This window comes from Acomys minous, assembly GCF_964271855.1.
Source record: "Acomys minous genome assembly, chromosome: 1".
Classification (NCBI taxonomy): Eukaryota; Metazoa; Chordata; class Mammalia; order Rodentia; family Muridae; genus Acomys; species Acomys minous.
The window spans coordinates 151140099-151160513 of NC_140483.1; positions in this window are offsets into that span (position 1 = coordinate 151140099).

The following is a 20415-nucleotide window of genomic DNA, read 5'->3' on the forward strand; positions in this document are numbered from 1 at the left end:
AGTACACAATATTGGCAACATCTGGGTGATTGATAGAAATTCAGACTCATAGGCCTCAAGGCCCCCAGGAGTGAAAACCTCACTTTACAGGAGCCATGCTGACATGTATGCATACCGTGATTTCCAGTTCAGAAGACACTTACTTACAAGTGACAAAGCACAGTTATTTGATTATGACATTGTAGGCAATAGACATATTTCTGAGATAATTACCCAACAAAATGTTCTTCAGTCTTCAATTGATTCCATTATTCACTAACAGTAAAGTGTGTCTGTGTGTGTGTGTGTGTGTGTGTGTGTGTGTGTGTGTGTGTGTGTGTGTGTGTGTATGCACATGTGCATGGAGGCCAAAAGTCCACCATGGAGGTCCTTTCTTAGGAACCACTATCATCTTTCTGTCTGTCTGTCTGTGTCCCCTAGAACTTGCTAAATAGGCTAGGCTGGCTGGCCAGAGAACCCCAGATATCTGCCTGTCTCTGCTTCCCCAGCAGTGGTATTGAAAGCATATGACAAAGCATGTGCTACCATATCCATCATTTTTTTTAACTGTTTGAGGACTCAAACTTAGGTCCTGATGATTGCAAGGCAAGCATCTAAACATTTAACCAAATAAGCTATCTCCTCAATCCCTAAAGTCTTTAATATAGGTTAATTCAACAGTATTGATTAATGTAAAAGTATATTGCCGATATGGCTGTCTCCATTCTATTCCAGGCTGCAGATTATCAACCTATTGTGATTGAAGTTCTGGATGACAAAATACAAATGAATTGTCTCTGTATCTACGTTAGTAGATAGTAAGAGGAGCTTGCAATACCCCTGTGGAAGGGTTATGATGCTACAGCTAGGCTCATATGAAAAGAGCCACAGGGACTGATCAGTAATGCCTTCTCAAAGTTATAAAGAAGAGCTGGTGGTAAGAATGCACCATTTGTGTGCAACTGTAGGTCCTCAGGTCTATTTAGCACATTGAGACAACCATACTGAAGAAATCCCCACTGCTCAAAGACAAAGTTCTGCAATGAACCACTCTTCCTGGATCACAATTCAAAACTTCTCATCACGGGCAGGAGAGATGGCTCAGAGGTTAAGAAGAGTACTGGCTACTCTTCCAGAGGTCCTGAGTTCAATTCCCAGCAACCACACGGTGGCTCATAACCATCTATAATGAGACCTGGTGCCCTCTTCTGGCTTGCAAGCAGAACATTGTGTACATAATAAACAAACAAACAAACAAACAAATAATAAAATTACTCAATACTGACATTTATCCCCATTAGTTGTACACCTCAAAAAGCTTCTCTCACAAAAGGAGAGAGTTTTGAGTCATTAAGTTCCCCCATGCCATGTGGGTAAGCAAAAGAAATCTCTTAGCTATAAAGGTTTCCGAAAAAGCCAAGTTGAAACCAAAACATTACTGTCCCGTGGTCACAAATTTTAAACAAGACCATGTTGGCCTCCGCCATGGCACCATGAGCTCAGTGAGGATGGAATGACACGAGATGCGAGGCTGCCCTTTAAGTGAATGGTAACAATGCAAGCAGAAGGGGATGCCAGGCAGATGACTTCACAATGAGTACTTAACTGACAACAGAGAAGGCAGATATAGCAACCATGAAAAGGAGAGACACTTGATGTTTATATGCAATCGTAATGTGTGCTTTAGCGGTACTTGCCACTTAAAAGCCACATCTAAATATGGGATAAGAGGCCTTTTGATCCACAGCATTACACTGGCTTCTCCACACTCACAGTTCAGAAAACGAGGCTCAGAGAATTCAAAAACCCTGGCTCTGATTTCCCACAAATGACAAAGCCAGTTGGACTTGCTACAGCGGAGGTTAGCAAACGTCTTCTTAAAGTTCCAGATAGTAAATATTTTAGGTTTGAGGAGCCATACGGCCTCTATCATAACTATTTGACTCTGCCATTGTAACGCAAAAACAGGCATTAACGATATGTAAACAAAGGGATGTGCCCGCGTTCTGATAATTTTGTATTCACAAAACCAGATGGACTTTGTCCTCTGGCCATGGTGTGTTGACTCTTTGCTAAGCTCCATTTATTGTAGATCAGTTATGTTCCATAACTGTGAGTGGAAGTGATGGGCACACCCTCTAAGACCCTCTTAAGTCTTTCAGCTTTCGTTTATTTAACATCTACTAAATGCACTGTGCTAGGACTCAGGACTCCACCGCTGAAAGGTCATTCCAATCTGTACCGTGTAGATCAGTGGTTCTCAGCCTTCCTAATGCTGCAACCCTTTAATGCAGTTCCTCGTGTGGCAATGAACCCCGACCATAAAGTTACTTCATAACTGTACTTTGCTATTGTTACGAATCATAATGTAAATATCTGTGTTTTTCCATAGTCTTAGGTGGCCCCTGTGAAAGGGTCATTTAACACACTCCCCTAAAAGGGTTGTAACCCACAGGTTAAAACCACTGGAGTAGAAGGTGACGTAATGGGTAGAACAGAAGGATGCTGTGACCTAGTTCTGTCTGTCGCTCAACTCCAGTTGCTATTTCATCAATGGCACATATATTTGGCTCTATTGGCGTATTCGTCTCTCTGCTGAACCCTATACTGGATTATAAGATGATGTTGATACTTGGCTCCAGATAATAACCTCAGACAAGATGCCTAGAAAGTAATGAGGCATTTTTTTTTTACTCTTAAAGTACTATGTAAAGATTATGAGACACCTGATTTATTAAGATCTAGTGGGTAAAGGTTGTATACTATGAGGCTACAGAAGATGGAGCCTCATCTCAGGAAGGGTGACAGACCCCACCGCTGAGCTTTCTTAGTCACGTAGCAGGAGCAGATGATGCATATTGACTCAGAGTCCTTAACAAATTGTCAGACTTGCATCCCAATGCTTGACTATTCCCACAGCAGACCTTTCCTAGTAGAAGGATGTCATTCCCATCTGATTTACAGACAGAATCCAACTCTGATTGTTGGTGCAAAGAGAAAAGCTGCAACCCTGAACCACTCCACAGCTTAACCATATTAAAGTGACTCAGGAAGGCATTGTATAGAGCTAATGGAAAAAAACACCCACAATGCCAGACACATGGGTTTGTACGCACAACCAGACCCATTAACACAGCCCCCAGCCCTCTTCCTGGCTTCCTCACTCACTTTTTAAAAGACACTGATAAATGAGAAGAGGGTGGACCCAGTGGACCCAGTATCCAAATATAAGGCTGCTTCTTAGCCTGTGCACTTTGCCATAGCACCTAGCAATCCTTTTGCAAAGGAATCAAAGAAGTGGGCAAATGTCTTGCTGGTGGGACGTGTACCACCTCCACTGGAGATTTGGGGAAGGAATTTGTGCTACTTCATAAATTCCTAACTGCAAAGTCCACTCTGAGCCAAGAAGAACTGGCTGCCTGCATCTATCACTCTGCATGGGTTGCATAGCTTTCTAGGCTTCAGTTTTCCTCATGCCTATGGCAGGGATAATTAATGTATAATTGGTTGTTGCGTAGATTAATGCTTTAGGAGAATTTATTATGCTTATCAGTTAGTAAAGAGTGATTCTAATTAGTTCCGTTTAGCTTAGTGGTGCTAATGGTTAGAACCAAGGTCTTGTGCCTGCTAGACAAACACCCAAGGTGTACACTACATCCCAGCCTTATTTTTATTATATATTTGTACTGTATTAATTTTTTTAAAAAGATGGTGGGGAGGATGGTGGGAGTCAGTGGAGCAACCTTTCTTGATGAAAGGTAGCATTCTTTCAGAAACTGTCCTAATCATAGCTCGGGTTCTAAAAGTCTGAAGTCAAGTGCTGCCTACTCTCAGCTCGAGTCATGTATTTCCATTTCCACTTGGAGTCTTTCTCACATGACAAGCCCTTGCCTGCACCATTCAGTCAAGGTCAGGGAGAACCTTACCTAATTAACAGTGATCTAATCAAAACAAATATTGATTTAATTACCCCTCCCCAATGGCATGATTAATTCTCACAAGCATTCAAGGTCAGGCCTGTTCTTGGTGAGAAACGCATTGCAAATCACTAACCTTTCGAGCTAGCAAACCATTCTGGGTACCCCTTAGCCACTCTGCAGATGAGGAGCTTGGGTAGTCAAGTGGCTTGCCTTCTAGAAAAAGATGGCTCTACATCATGAATTTTTTTTGCAATTTCTAAGAATCAGATAACAGGAAGTAACAAGCCCCTCGTTCTGCTAACAAGTGCTACTATGTCTTTCCTCCCATTGCTACCACCAGGTTCCAGTGTGCTGATTTATAAACTAAAGCTGTTTAATCACATAGCTTATGTAAGGCTCGGCATTTGGTTCCCAGCATGACAAAAAGAGACATTAAATGATGTATTATTGCCACTTATTCTCTACACTGCCTTTTTATTGCATCCATTATTTACAGATTTATAGAGACAGAGTTAAGAAATGGAAGCACACCATTTAGAATGATCACCCATCATTAGTACATCAGGGCTTTGCACTCTATTCACCTCTGAGCATAGAATAGCTTACTAATTACCACCAAAATAGAAGCCCTGAGATATTCTGTACTACAAATATCATCTCATAAGTCAAAAGTTTTTTTTTTTAGTTAACCAGTATTTCCTGAATTCCTTTTGCTAAGAACTCCATTTGCGATGCCTGTCTGGAAATCTCAGAGAGTAGGCAGCGGAAGGCCCATATGATAATAGATGATCTAAGGTCTCAAGTTTAGAGAAAAAATAGCACAATCTCTGGGTAAAGATTTATCCAGGGTGTACCACGAAATCAAAGCACCCCGCTCCTTCACCTTTCTATGAAGAAAGGCAATTCTAGGCTGGGTGACCTCAGGGAATGACTACTGTTGGCCCAAATTCCAAGCTAGGTTCTAATGCATCACTTAGGAGAAAAGCTGAAGCAATGATTTAAAAAATAGGATAGCAAATCATAGGGGACTCAAAAAGTAATGAGTTGATGTGTGAGAAACGCAATGAATGTTTTAATCAGTGGTCAGAGGGATGGAGGGATATGGATGTAGATGGATAATAAAGAGATAGGAGATAAAGAGATAGAAGTGTAAAGGAATGAAAAAACCTAAAAGAACAAGGCAAAAATGGTTGTATGCGTCAATGCATCAATAATAAGGCAACATAGAATTAACACGTAACTGACATGGTGCAGGTAGCAGTAGCACCCTCCTGGCAAGTGTCATCTATTCTGTGTCATCATGTGTATGTAAGGTATGAAAATGTCTTTTCCTGTCATTCTATTTTCAGGTGACGTATTGGGGAGTTTGAATCTCCCTGGTTAACATTAATTGTCAGCTTGATACAGCCTACAGTTATCTGAAAGGAGGTATCTCAGTTGAGGAACTGCCTAGATCAAGTTGGTCTGTGGGTATGTCTGTGAAGGGTTGTCTTGATTATTAATTATGAAGATGAGCCCAGTGGAGTGTGGGTGGCATCATTACTCGGGAAGATGCTCCTGATATGAAAGCTAGTTAATCAAGCCAGAGTAAGAGCCAGCAAGCAGCACCTCTATGGTTTCTGCCTTGAGTTCCTGCCCTGCCTTCCTTCGGTGATGGACTGTGACCTGGAAAAATAAGCCAAATAGAGTCCTTCCTCTTCAAGTTACTTCTGATCATGGCATTTTATCACAGTTTCAGGAGAGTAATTAATACAAAATTTATGCTGAGGAAATGGCAAGACAATGAGGAATGCAAGCGGGAAAATATGGCTATGTTTATATTTGGGAACTACAGTTTATGAGAGGGGAGGGTAGCAGGATCCCCATATTTCTAATGGATTTCTTAGGCCCTAGCTCCCTGTTTTCCCAAAAGAAGAGATTAGAAGACCTTTTAAAAAATAGTAACACTATAAGAATTTTTTCAGCATTCTGAAGTTTATTTTTTCTTCTCCTTTGGATTCAAGAAGAAATATCTCAAAGGCATCAATATAGTAACAAAACAATTTATTATATTATGTTACTGCTATTATTGTTGTGTGCAATATGTGTGTGGAGAGGGATGAACAGAGAGATGGCCAGACAGACAGAAAGACAAAGAGAATGAGCACACAGGTACTATGGCATGTTTAGAGGTCAGAGAGTAATTTTCGGGAGTTAATTCTCTCCTTTCAGCATAGTCACCAGAGATTAAACAGGTTGACAAGACTGCCCAAGAGTCACCTGTACCCAGTGAGCCATCTCACCAGCCCAAGGACAGAGTTTAAGTGGCAATCTCCTATGAGTTCAATGCTTATCTGCATCCACCAACCTGCCTAGTTTATAGCAGATATAAAATGTCTGATTCCATGACCTCAAAGGTGCCGTCAAGTGTCATTTCACTGTGAGGACATAAAAGCCGTCATCCTGACCCAGTCTATCATTTTAATATGGCATAGAATTTTAGGTGTTGGCCAATCTTCTGTCTTAGTGGACTAATGTCTCTTGAAGGCATTAAAGTAAAACAAATGTGCCAAAGCCTAGGACTGTCCTCAACAGCAAAGAAAGAAACAGGGCACCCTTTTTTGTTTCCCTTATAGGTAACTAGAAAATGGGGAGTAGAAAATGAAGGGGCTGTGGTAATCAAAATCTACGTCACAATTCCACTTCTGTCCCCAAAGGAGATTCACATCGAATGGCGCTCAGTTTTCCCACACACAACACTCAATCTCCTCACATGCAAAAAGAGTCGCCATAAACTTTATGAGACTTCTAAGAAATTATATATATATATTACAATAAGGGGGAAAGGTTATGCTACTTCGTCTTTGCTTCCTTCCTTCACAGCCAGTCTCCCTATCTTAAGACTTGCCAATTAACCAGAAAATGTTCAGACCCTTGGTTTGATGAGACAGAGCACTTTAATGGCTGTGTAAAGTCTGAGCAGAACCTCCCTCAACTCAGAATGCACAACAGGCCTGGGGATTTTGTGCTTTTGGTTGATGGAGTTTTCATAGTTTCAGCCTTGGGTCAGAAGTAAATTCCAGGGACTGAGGCCTACCTCGCCTGAGAGCTTGGCACCCTCCCTCCTCACAGTTGGAAGCAAGAAGTACAGAAATGTGCAAAATGGAAAAATAATACAAAACAAAAGTCAATCCAATCTGTCCCTTTTGCTTTTTTCTTTTCTGGTGGAAGCAGAAAACATGGATCTGTTTGACTTTATGTCAAAGCTTGCGATCTGGCTTCTGCTTCTGTAACCCCTTTTTCCCACACTCTGATTAAACAGTTTCACTGCCCTGTGCTGGCCCCAGTTTTGAAACCCAGGCCATCCTTTTCCAGGTAATTCATTATCGAGACCACTGACTTGTGAAACTAATGCTCAGGCCAAATTCTTTGGAAAGACGTAGTATATGCACACGCATCTGAGAGTAGCTTACAGCAAACAAAGCTTTTTGTTTGTTCATCAATTCACATGCCCCAGCACTGGTACCAGCTCAGCAGTGTGAGACAAGCAGCCACCAAATTCACATGGCAGTGAGCATTGACATCCTGTGGCCTTCTGTCAAAAAGAGGACTTCAGTTGAGGCTTCTGCCTTTCTCAGAGCAGGTAGACCCTCTCTCAACACACTCTTAGTTCCTTGCCCCATAGGAGATCACATGTTCTCTTCAATAGACTCAAAGACAAGACTGTGATGGCTATGAGGAAACTAGGCACACACAGGAGTTCCAGCCTATGTGTTCTGGAAAGGGAACTGACACCCTGGCCTGGCTGGCTGGATTGGTGCAGTCTCACCGAGAGTGGCCATTAACGACAATATGAACTGGTTCAAGGTTCAGGAGGTGGCTAGCTGTGGTCCAGCTGCTGCTGCTCTGGGCACAGTATGAAGACTCTCTCCTACCGGGACTTGTCAAGCTGTCTCTAGAAATAAAGGCCCATTGAGCCAGACGGGTTCATGGCGCACTCACAGTCCACAATGTTCTGAATACGTGAGGCAAGATGTCCACAGCAGGGATCCGGAAGTTGGACCGTGCTGACAAGTCTGACAGCATACAAAGGCCACCGAAGAGTAAAGATCACCAGAGACAGTGGGCTGGCTCAATTTGTACACTAACCAGAAGAAGAAGAGCCAGCATGATGAAGCCAACGACAGCAGTGTCCTTCAGAAGGTTTCACTCACTCTAATAATGTGCTTCAACCTCTTTTTGTGTTTATGCTTGTGTGTGTGCAAGTGTGCACATGCATGTATATATATATAATGCACAAGTCCTCATGAACATGTGTGCATGTGTCTGTGGAGGACACAAAACCACCTCTGGTATCTTCAGGAATACCATCCATCTCCTTTGAGACAGGGTCTCTCATTGGCCTGGAACTCACCAATTAGGCTAGACCAGCTGGTCAGAGAGCCCTGGGGATGTTGCTGTAGAGATGGGAATAGCCTGCCTGGCACTGGGATTGTACACATACACCACCATGCCACATACCCAGGTTCTTACATTGATTATGATAATCCACCCCGGGGACTTATGTTTGTTAGGCCAGCACTTCACTCGGTACTGAAGTATCCCAAAAATCCTATCTGTCCTGTTCATCATATGCTAGTCATAAGAACGACAGAATAAGAATTGTTTTTTCTAGACTTAAAATCGTACATTTTGAAAAAACATCTAAATTTTGAAGAAAATATTAAAATCCCACAAAGAATGAAAATGGAGCATCTGTGGGAGAAATCAGCTCAGCACTGGGCATACTACAGCAATAAGTGCAACAGTAATAAACAGAAGTCAAGAGGGATTGTCATATCCTCAATCTCATGGCTGTGAAAAGAGGCAGGCACATGGGCCCTATGAAAAGATGAGAGGGCTGCAAAGGATGAAGAAGAAGACTGGTCTCCCTCTGGACAATTTAATTACGATAATGTAATGAGTGCATGACATCTGCTAGGTCTTTTTTGCTTTGTTTTGTTTTTTTTCAAAACAGGGTTTCTCTGTGTAGCCTTGGCTGTCCTAGACTCATTTTGTAGACCAGACTGGCCTCGAACTCACCTTGAGCTCAAGATCCACCTGCTTCTGCCTCCTGAGTGCTGGGATTACAGGCATGCACCACCATGCTGGGCTCATCTATTGGGTCTTAAAATGACATCTGATGGACTTTGGCTATGATTAAAGTTAGTGCTGTCTGTGGAAAATTGAAGGATGCTTTATTTTAAAAGGAGAAGGTAAAACTCAGACATGGAAGGTTATGCCTCTAATCCCTGCACTGGGGGAGCTGATGCAGGAGAAAAACATGTCTGAGGGCAACTAGGACTGTATAATGAGAGCTCTGTTTAAATATAACATACATGTATACATGTGCATGTGCACGCACGCACACACACACACACACACACACACACATAACTAAACCTCAGTTCCCTTATCCCTAAACTGGAAATGGCAATATTCTCCATCTCATAGCATTAGAATCTTTCAATTTGATCCAAATATAGGAAGGAGCTACTTGAAATACACAGAGCGATTAGAATATGTATGTAAATGCCATAGTACCCTTGGTTGGGGCAAGAAGGAGATGGTGATACATGGGACTCACCCCCATGAGGACAGAAATCAATTATAAACTAAGAGAGGCCCTAACACAAGTTATATCACCAAGTACCTGGTCTCTTTATCTGCAGGACCACAGCGTGCCCCTTGAGTAGGAGCCCATCCAGCGTCTTTGGAGGGAGAAGAGAAACAGAAAAGGGAGAAACCTAGTCCCGCTCCTCCCCTTCACCCAGCTTCTCCATCTTCCTCACCTTAGCACCATGATGAAAAATAGGCCTGCCAGTGCTCCCCACCAGCCTCTCCCATCACTTAACTCTATATCATCTCTGGAAATGCAGAGTCACAGTAAAAGCCCACTGACTGGTGCCAGCTGCACATTGGGCCCAGAGCCGCCCTCCAGTACAGCAAGGTGTATAGAATTAGACTCGTTTGCCCACGAGCTTTGCAAAAGTCAAGAGGATAACCAAGGAAAATTCCATGTGGAATGTTCCAGGACCAATTCCACCTGGGCATGGAAATGATGTTGCAGAGAAGGCAGTCTTTTGAGTTCACCAAATAAGGAAGTAGATAAAGGGAAGCCAGGTCAAAGGAGCGTCATAAGAAAGTAGGGCCAAGGGGTACAGGGAGCTGTTGGGTGTCGTGCTCAAAAACATAAGTGGTCTGGAGGCAGGAAGTGTGAAAGGTGATGCTCGGGAAATGAGCAGGAGCCAAGTCATGAAGGGATGCTCTGTGTGTCAAAGGAAGAGGTCTGGCCTCTGTCCAGCAGCTACGGTGAGCCACTGAGAGCTTTGAAATGCAGGACTGATGTGGTCAGACTCACCTCCCGAACATTCCCTCTAAGCCACTGAGGAGCAGATGGTCTTAGGAGAGACCGAAGGCTGGGAGGTGAGTTGTAAAGAGTTTTATTGCTACTTTTATGTGCAGCTTCCATTCTAAAAGAAACAATAGAGGATTAGGTCATGATGCCCTGTAGTGGGCCATGTGGGCTAACATGCAGGCTGGTTGGCACTGAATACATGGACAAATGTTGGTGAATCAGGTCACAGTGATGAGTAAGAGGCAGGTAGTGGGAGAAAGACACAACGGAACCCCCAGGATTGTATGACTCGGGGCAGCTCTGTGACCCTCACAGTGTCCCCATGCATATGGTGGCTGTCACCTGGCCAGTGCGCTTGTGAGTCAGAGGCACACAGGGATCCCAGAAAAGCATGAGACCTAGAGTGGGTCCTCTGAGGGGGCAGCCACCACCGCGGACGTGGAAAAGCGTCTCTTCTGCCAAGAATGCTCTCAGCAATCAGAAAGGATCCATTCACTCAGACCCAGGCTTCCTCCGGTGAGTCCCAGTAACCAAAGCAAACAAGAGCAGTGGGGACGGAGTCGGAGTTACTACCTACAGGAGAGGTTCAGGTGTCCCTTTGATGGAAAGCAAAAACCAGCTCAAGTCAAACAAGCCTGTACACACCGATCAGAGCTGTGTTCTCGGCAGCCCTGGGCACATTCCCACAGAACCTGGTTTGACAAGCTGCGCTGGCCTGATGCCCAGGTCCAGATCAGAACCGAGGAGGCCTGAAGCATCTTTGATAATCTCTCTCTCTCTCTCTCTGTCTCTGTCTCTGTCTCTGTCTCTGTCTCTGTCTCTGTCTCTCTCTCTCTCTCTCTCTCTCTCTCTCTCTCTCTCTCTCTCTCTCTCTCTCTTCCCTCCCTTCCTCCCTCCCTTCCTCTCTCTATCATCAAGAAGCAAGGGGTACTATGGTTACAAAAGAAAAGAGGCCCCATCGCACAATAGAGGCCCCATCACACAACAGAGGCCCCATCACACAAGTCTTTTCAACTCCTGTGCCACCCAGAAGGTAAGTCAATTCTAGTTGGCATCTGTGCCCCATGTCACTGAGCTCTGAGCACAGGTTCCAGAATCAGAGCAGCTAGCTCACCAGCCAGGAACAAGCCTGCTCCCTCAGCGAGTGCTCTCAGTCACAGATTTACCAACCCTCACAGGTCAGACACGGGTGCAAAGGTCCACCCTAAAGCACTTGCACAGAAATCAAAGGGCCCCCGTGGATGAAGACGTTGCTCCACCCACACTACCCGCTTCCTGACTCACATCCTCTGCCCTGCAAACATCCCAGAAATGTCCTCAGCCCCTGCTTGGATGCCATCTCCTTCCTGCCAGCACTGTACATTGCTCAGAGCACCCCACACCCACGGCTGCTGCTCGCCTCCAAGCTCTGAAAAGACCGTACATTTTCCCCATGAGACTAATATTATGGTTCCCTACAAGTCACTAGTGACCTTTCGTTACCTTTGAAAATGTAGTGACTTCTCATCCAACCTCAGTATTATCTAACTCTACCATCCTTCACTCCTAGGGAGCTGCCTGTTCTCCTGGCTCCTCATATTCCAACTTAATATAGCTCCACCATCCCCATCTGGGGGTGAGCTTTCTGGAGCTTCCTTCGTAGGGCCTCTTTTCTTCCCACAATTTTCTTCCTAGGATATGCCACAGATACCCTTGAATGCAGTGGTTCTCAACCTTCCTATAGCTATAACCCTTTAATGCAATTCCTCAGGTTGCGGTGACTCCCCCACCAGAAAATTATTTCATTGCTTCTTCATAACTGTAATTTTTGCTACTGTTATGAATAGTTATGGAAATATCTGATATGTAGGATATCAAATATGCAACCCTTGTGGGCGTTGCAGCCCATGGGTTGAAAACCACTGCCTTAATCTCTTAAGAATCTAGGCTTCCTGCTGCGGCTGCTGGTGTTGCCACCCAATGCCTCGTGGATGCCCATGGTTTATGAGGCAGTCAGAAGCCATGTGGATGTCTGTGATCCCAGCTGCACTGGAGAGCCTTATGCAGGTGCACGACCCTACTGCAACCAGGAGCCCTGTTTGTGGTCTGGGCTGATGCCAGAAACCATATGAAAGCCCACGACCCATGCTTCCGTAGTCCACAAAAGGCAAACAGGCTGCTTTCATGGTGATAGGATTGACTGTAGACACACGATTGAGAGGAAGGGACTTGGAGGACTTCAGTAACAACCCCTACCTCCACCCCCCCCCCAATAGTCACATCCTAGATGGAAACCCATCAGAGAGAACTCTTGGAGACTGTAATAGGATGCTGAGTGTCACGCTCCATGATAGATCACTTTCAGCTGGGATGCGGGAGAGGCTGGAGGGAAAGCTCTTTCTAAGGGACAGGCCACTGAGAGTTTGATCATGCCCTAGAGAATATATAGACAACACAAATTGGACTTTTGTTTGCTTGATTTTGTTTTGGTTTTTTTTCCCTTTTTGTTTGTTTGGGGTTTTTGCTGGCAGGGGTGGGGAAGGGGGAAGTAACAAGGGAGGGGAAAGGACTGGGCAGTGAATGTGATGGGAGTATATAATGTGAAATCCCCAAAGAATCAATAAAAATATTATGTCAGTACTGGGAGTGGAAAATCTAGTCTTCCATTACTCCCTAATCATGGTTAAAATCCAAGGTATTTTCATAATAGCCAAAACCTGGGAACAGCCTAAGTGTCCCTCAGTAGAAGAATGGGTAAAGAAACTGTGATACATTTACATTATGGAATACTACTCAGCTATTAAAAACAAGGAATTTCCAAAATTTGTGGACAAATGGATTGAACTAGAAATGATCATAATGAGTGAGTTAACTCAGAATCAGAAAGACTCAAATGGTATATACTCACTTATATCTGGACACCAGCCCAAGGGTCATGTCCCATGAAAAGACTTACCAGGAAAATGGAACAGAGGGGAGGACATCCTATTGGGACTCTAGGTGAGAGAAGCATGGGAGAATGGGGAAATATAAGGATCCAAAGGGTCCTAGAAACCTACAAGAATAACATTATGACAGGCGGATCTGGGCCCAGGGGTCCTGCTCAAACTATGGCACCAGCCAAGGACAATACAGGCAGTAAACTTTGAACCCCTACCAAGATCTAGCCAATGGACAGGACATTCTCCACAGTTGAGTGGAGAGTGGGGACTGACTTTCACACGAACTCTGGTGCCCCATATTTGACCACATCCCCTGGATTGGGAGGCCTGGTGGCACTCAGAGGATAGCAGGCTACCAAGAAGAGACTTGATACCCTATGAGCATATACAGGGGAAGGAGGTCCCCCTCAGTCACAGTCATAGGGGAGGGGAGTAAAGGGAAAAAGGGAGGAAGGGAGGAATGGGAGGATACGAGGGATGGGATAACAATTGAGATGTAATATGAATAAATTAATAAAATATATTTTTTAAAAAAGAAATCCAAGATATTCCTGACTCTTTCTTGCATGTTACCCCACTCTGGCAGCCCTGGGCCTTTCCCTTTCCCTGGCCTCTGGCCCTCACTCTGTAACCACTCTTCTTGTTCCCTCCTCCTCCCTGGCAACCCTCCTTCTCATTACTGTCTTTCTAAAACATGGAAGACATGAGCTTCCAAATCAAAACCCCACATCGCCCTCATGCCAGATCATCCTTAACACAGCCTTGCGTGCTCCTTCACCAGCTCATGAGAACTTGCCTCTCCTAAGAGATCTTAATTTCCTGAGCAGCTACGACTACATCACAGCGGCTGAGTGCCCACCAGGGTGACCAATAGTCAAGGCTCAATACACACTCAACGAAATGGATGAAATCCTCTTTTAACGCTCCTCAAGCTTGCCCAGCCTTGCTCCCTAGCATCCAACTGCTCTGCTTAAGGGTAAGAGCTTCTTCGGAGCAGTTCTGTAAAATGCACCCAGGCATGCTGCAAGAGTTAGGGGGAGGGATGCACTGCCTTAATTTTCCATCCTATTGGACCGTTCCTCACTGCTTGTTTCTCCACATCAAGCAAGAAGTCTTCTTGCCATAGCTAACATGTAACAAAGATGCTTCATCAATATTTTTAATCCAGTTGACCTTGTTATCTACTATGCAGTGAGAAAAACAGAAGAAGTTAGCCTACTTAATCCAGCAGCCATTCAGCACAACCAGCTGATTCCAGAGGTAACAGTGGTACAGGGGCATTTACTGTCAGGAAGACAGGGAGTTGCTGACTCTCCCAGAAAGGAGGAAAGGGGAGGAGCAAGACTAGGTCACTCTGTGGCAGGTAGAAGCCTAGCATTAGCTGGTTTACCATGGTGTTTAAGCTCAGGGCTCCCCAGCCTCATAGGTTCCTTCTCAGATCTTGTTGTTAAATATATGTATATTTTATCTTCTTTCTCATGTTAAGCCAAGCTCTAAAAAAGGTATTGAATTTACAGTTATACCCTAGATAGTTCTAGAATAGAGACAGAACTGTAAACTTTACTTAGCACCATAGCCAGGCACTTTCATGGAGATTTGCAGATTTGACAGCATCCTATTCTGGCTCATGGACTGGTCTCCACCATAACCACAGACCTGGCACAAAAGTCCTAAGTGGCCGTTTTCTCTCTCTGATGGTATCTTCATATAATGCTGACCATTGCCTTTTTGTGAATCTGTAAGAGTTTTGGGCTTCACTCAAACCCCTCAGCACATAATGTTTACACATAGTGGTGTTAAGAGTCCCCCAGGCTCTAGGCCTCTCCTTTCTTTGGAGTATTATTTCTCAATATCAGCACTACTCGCATTTGGGGCTGAATATTCTTCATTGTTGGAATCCATCCTCTGAATTGTAGAACTTTCATAGCCTTTATAGAGCAGATGACAGCAGAGTACCCCCAGCGGTTGTGCCAACCAAACCTTCCCTGGAGTTGACAACTGGCCCTCTGCAGATCAAACTGGGTTGGTAGAGAAGCAGTGCTCTAGACAGATGGCCATGTCCACTCCAATTCAGTGGGCACAGTGTGCAAGGTCAGGCCAGGGAGGCTGCCCCTGCCCAGCCCAGGCTCTGGATCCTCAGCTCAGAAAGTGGCTCAGCTTCAATGGAAAGGATGCATCAAGTTCTGCATCCTGCTTTTGCACAGCACAGGGTGGGTACCTGCACGTGTGTCTCGATTACAAGAGAACTGGGTAACACACACTGAGGTGAGTGATCAGGCACAAGAATTCTGGGCTTTGTTTTCGTTTGTTTGTGTCACTGAGAAGATTGATCATGGCAAGTGGGATGTTTGTGCATGTAAAAAAGCATACTACCATACCCACCAGCCAAGCTAGGGACCACAGGGAATATTCTGTGATGAGTAACCTTGAGGGGAGTGCTGTGTGTCTCCAGGTTAGCTGGAATTGTCATCGTCCCCTCTAAATGAAGGAGCTGCAGCTACAGCAGCTCAGAAAGCCAACTGTGGCCCTTAAAAGATGGCATAATTAAATAAGTGGGGGCTGGAGATGGCTCAGCAGTTAAGAGAGTGTGCTTCTCTCCAAGAAGACACAAATTCGGTTCTCAGCTCTCATCATTCAAGCCCGGCAGCATGTGACCAACTCCAGGGATCAGATGTTCCTTTCTAGCCTCAGCATACAATGTCCCTCACTGGACATACTCTCCAGCTCACAGAGACAGGCAAATACATAGAAATGAAATTTTTAAATATAAATAATTTTAATAGATAAATAAATCAATCAATGGATGGATAAATATATAAATGATATTGTGATCTTTTTATTAAGTTGGCCAAGGGGTCATTATCTCTCTTCCAACCACTCCCAGGTTCTGAGGATCTGCCATGGGCCAGACACGGTGCTTACCACGCAGCAAACTTTATAATGAGCTAAGCAAGAAGGTAACATCCTGGAGGTCTGAAGGCTGCTAAGAGTTACACAGCCAGTCACTGGGAAAGCTGGAATTAGACTCATTCACTAACAATTATAGCCAGGGCTCTCGTCCTGTCCTCGTCTGGCTCAGTTACAAAGTTTAAGGTTATTCAAGACAGAAAAAGTGGCCTCTATAACATGTTTAAAACTCAAGGGAAATAGTAAAGTTCTTTCATTCCAATGAAGAACTGCCTGGAAGAGGAAAGCTGACAGCACAGGTCTGGCTGAATGTGTTTTTCAAAATACACAAACGTATTTAGAACAGTATTTGGCCATCATCCCCAAACTTCTAGAGCCTTCCATGACACAGGCAGCTACATGCAGGGTTGAGGGTAAGGCAGAAACCCAAGAATTCTCCTTGGAAGGCTATGCTCTCTGTGAGTGGCTGGCTCGGAGCTGGAAAACATCATTAGCCTCGTTATCAAATCTACCCAAGGGCCTCCTCATTCTGCCCACACTACTCCAGGGGAAGTCTGGGGCAAGCTAGAGAGACCAGATTGATGGGGCCGGTCCAAAACACAAATAACGCATTTCCTCCCAAATATGAAAACAATGCTTGCAGCCAGGGTGTAATAACAGGTTCTACTGCCGTGGTTGCTTTCATAGAGAGCTCCAACTGTCCTCTGATTGCGCTTCTAAGAATATCGAGTCTGGTTTCCTTCCTCCCTTCCCTTCTTCTCTTGCCATGCTTTCACACTTCCTTCCTTCTTTCCTCCTCCAACAATCACATCCGGGCCTCCTCCTCCTCCTCCTCTGCACCAAACCCTGTGTTGGAACCTCAGGACACAGATGAATGGGACAGGGAGCTGCCCTCTCTTTAGTCCAATGGGGGAGCACTGTCAAATATAAATATCCCAAGGGTGGATAGCAAGCAGTGAAATAGACTTGCTGTATGTATCTCTCAAGAAAATGTTAACACAGGGCATGGGAAGATCAGTTAAGTGTGCAAGCATGAGGATCTGAGTTCAAATCCACAGCATCCGCATAAAAAGATGGGCTTAGCCAGAGGTCTGTAATGTAAGCACTGGAAAGGTGGGGACAAATGGATCCCAGGGCTCACTGGTCATCCAGCATGGTGAACCCAGTGAGCAAGCCAGTGAGAGACTCTTCTCAAAACATAAGATAGCAAGTGATGGAGGAGACCTCCTGCCTATACACACACACACACACACACACACACACACACACACACACACACACACACACGCACACACACACAGTGGAAACATTAAAAGTCCTGTGGAATAACCATTCACTCACTCTTAATAAATGCTTTTCTTTTTTAGTTATATTTTTATTTAAAATTTTTATACAATATATTTTGATATATTGTATGAGAGAAAAAGAACAAAAAATATCAAAACACAGAGTGTAGAACTCCAAAATGTGTTTTCCACCCGCTCCTGAGCATTTGGGGCCTGCCCTGGCATGAGGTTGTTATACCCAGTGGCACTCCATTGTAAAACACTGACTTTCTTTTTCCCAGAAGGGAATAGCTTCTTGATTAGAGGCGGGGCCTCATGTTTACTTCCTTCTCTCAGTACTGGGACCTTGTCTGGCTCGAACCTGTGCAGGCCTTCCGCATGCTGCCGCAGTCTCCGTGCATTCATGTGTGCATCGGTCCTCCTGTGTCTGGAGGATGCTCTTTCCCTGGAGTCATCAACCACTTCTGGCTCTTAAAAATCTTTCTGCTTCCTCTTTAGCATAGATCCCTGACCCTTGAGAGCAGGGGTGTGATATAGACATCCCACTTAGGACTCAGTGCTCCACTCCCTCTTACTCTCTGTACACTGTCGTGTTGTGGGTGTCTGTGCTCGTCAGCATCTGCTTCAAGAAGAAACTTCTCTGGTGAGGGGTGACAGTGATGACCAGATCTTCTAAAAATGTCGCCTTTCTTCATCACCTTTGAATAGATACACATACTGCTGTTTTACCGTTTTCCAACTGTTTTTGTGCGCCTTAGCTAGCATTGCTTTCCAACCACCCACAGAAGTAAACATTATTCTCTCCATGCCTCTTGTAAGAAAACAGAAGCTCACAGAAGCCCAGAGTTCCCACGTGAGCTTAGCGCAAGAAGCACAGTCGTCTCAGGATCACCTCAGCCTACCTGCAGATATGTGTCTTTCCATCTACAAGGCCCTGCCTGCCTCCACGCATGCTGCAAGTCCTGGGAAACAAGTAAGGGTGTTCCGCTGCAGTCTCCCAGGCTGCAGATAGAGTGGAAGGTGTGTTCAGAAGGCTCTAGAATGTTGTGCAGAAAGCAAAGTGGGCTTTAATGGAAAAGATTGTTCTACTTATAGCAACTGCAAAAAAAAAAAAAAAGTGATTCACTCTTCAGGCCTGACATGTTTTAAGAGACAGACATGCCTGTAAATTTGGCCAGACTCATGGGTGCCAGAGGATAATTGACAAAGACCCTAGGGCTTGGTGATCAAGCCAGGACTTCCTCATATTTCTCTCTGGGCTCTTCAGGGGCCAAGAACAGTGCATAATTAAATCAGATGGCTACAGAAGGGAAGAGATGGGTCATTTTCCCTATAGAGAGGTTTTCTTCCTGGCAAGACGCAAAATGACACACTTCAGGCAGCAAGAAGATCATTTCCATAAAAGTCGGCGGGGAGGGAGAGAAAATGGGAAGTTACTGAAAGACAAACACAGCCCCAAATATCATAAACAGAGTATGGAGTTCCCAACCAGAGGCACAATTATCTCTTACCTCAAACTTGGACAGGTCTCAAGTGAGCATTATAAGAGATTTTCTCATGCACATGAGTAATTGGCCCACTCATTAAAATGTTATAGATGAGCCTCACTTGGAAAGCAGAAATGTGTATATCCCAATGCAAGACCCAAAAGAGACTTTAGGGGCCCCCTGAAAGGTCCAGTGGAGAGCTGCAAGGAAGCACAGTGGTCTTACAGCAGGTAAATAATGGCCATTGTGGGAAGAGAGACACAAAGAAAGCAGCATGTCACCCAGAACTCACAGCAATGTCACGCCTGCCCTAGATCCCTAGAAACCAATACATACAGAACAGGGGCATTCATTTGTCAATCTTATTACAGGGGACTCTTTCTGCTTGAATAAAAATCAGTATCCATTGAAAAGAAAGAACTCCTGAGATTGATGGCAACAACTTAATAAAGGTGTGGTTCATGTAAGACTTAATGACCTAACAAGAGCTACACTGACATCTTTACCCCATAGCTCTGGGGCACCCAAAAAAGCCCAGGTATGGATTACAAGACTTAAAGGAGCTAGTCAGCTGACTGTGTTAGAGATGACCCTGGAATTTAGGAAGTCTACATAGCATTTTGAGAATGTTCTGGTTTTGTTGCTAGTAGTAACATGCATCCAGATGAGGAATTCAAGAGAAAAAGGAAGATAGATAGAAAGAAAGAAAAATAATGACTCTTATAGAAACCCATCTGCATTTGTAGCCCCAATGAAGCATTCTCAAGCACAGATTATGCAGCCTTTCAAAGAATGGCAGTAAGCAAAGAGCTGCTCAAAAATTAGACATATTTGTTTCTTGTTGGCTTTCTTTTGTGTATGAAAGGTACTACCTGGCTCCTGCCTCCTTGTCACTATTAATGCTATTTGTCATCTCATGTAATAAGCACACTCCTCCATGACTGAGCCCATGGGGTTTTTTTGGAAGGAAGGGCAATAATTCTCTCAGGAAAAGTTATGTCATGTGATATGCCCTGAAACAACTTTGTCTCCAGTTCATACACAAGAAGAAGAAAAATGTAAATGTTCCAGGAAAGGTCCATCTCTCTATGGGATGTGATGGGAGAATGGGCATCTGTATAATCTCTTTCAGTGTAGGAGTGATGACCCTGCTCAGCAGTAGTGTCCGGAGTGCTCAGTACAGCATAGAAATCCTTAAAGTGATAGAGCCACCTCAGTGATACATGTTCTTCCAGAGCACAGATAGCTCACCTGATTTCTGTTTATAATGCTCATGTTTCTGGTTACAAAATATCATATTTTACTAAAATAAACGTATAAAATACAAACAGAATTAAACAGAAGACAAAATTGTGCTTAATGATACCAGAAATAAACATGTACATCCCATTAAATTTGTCTTGTCATCTTTGTCATGTATCAGGTAGCTATAAATGTAAAGACTTGTTTCTGAAGAAAGATAAGCACTGTTAATAATTGCCTCTGTGTTTCCCTTTTCCTTTCTACTCAGATGGACAGGTGAAAGGATATATGTATGTG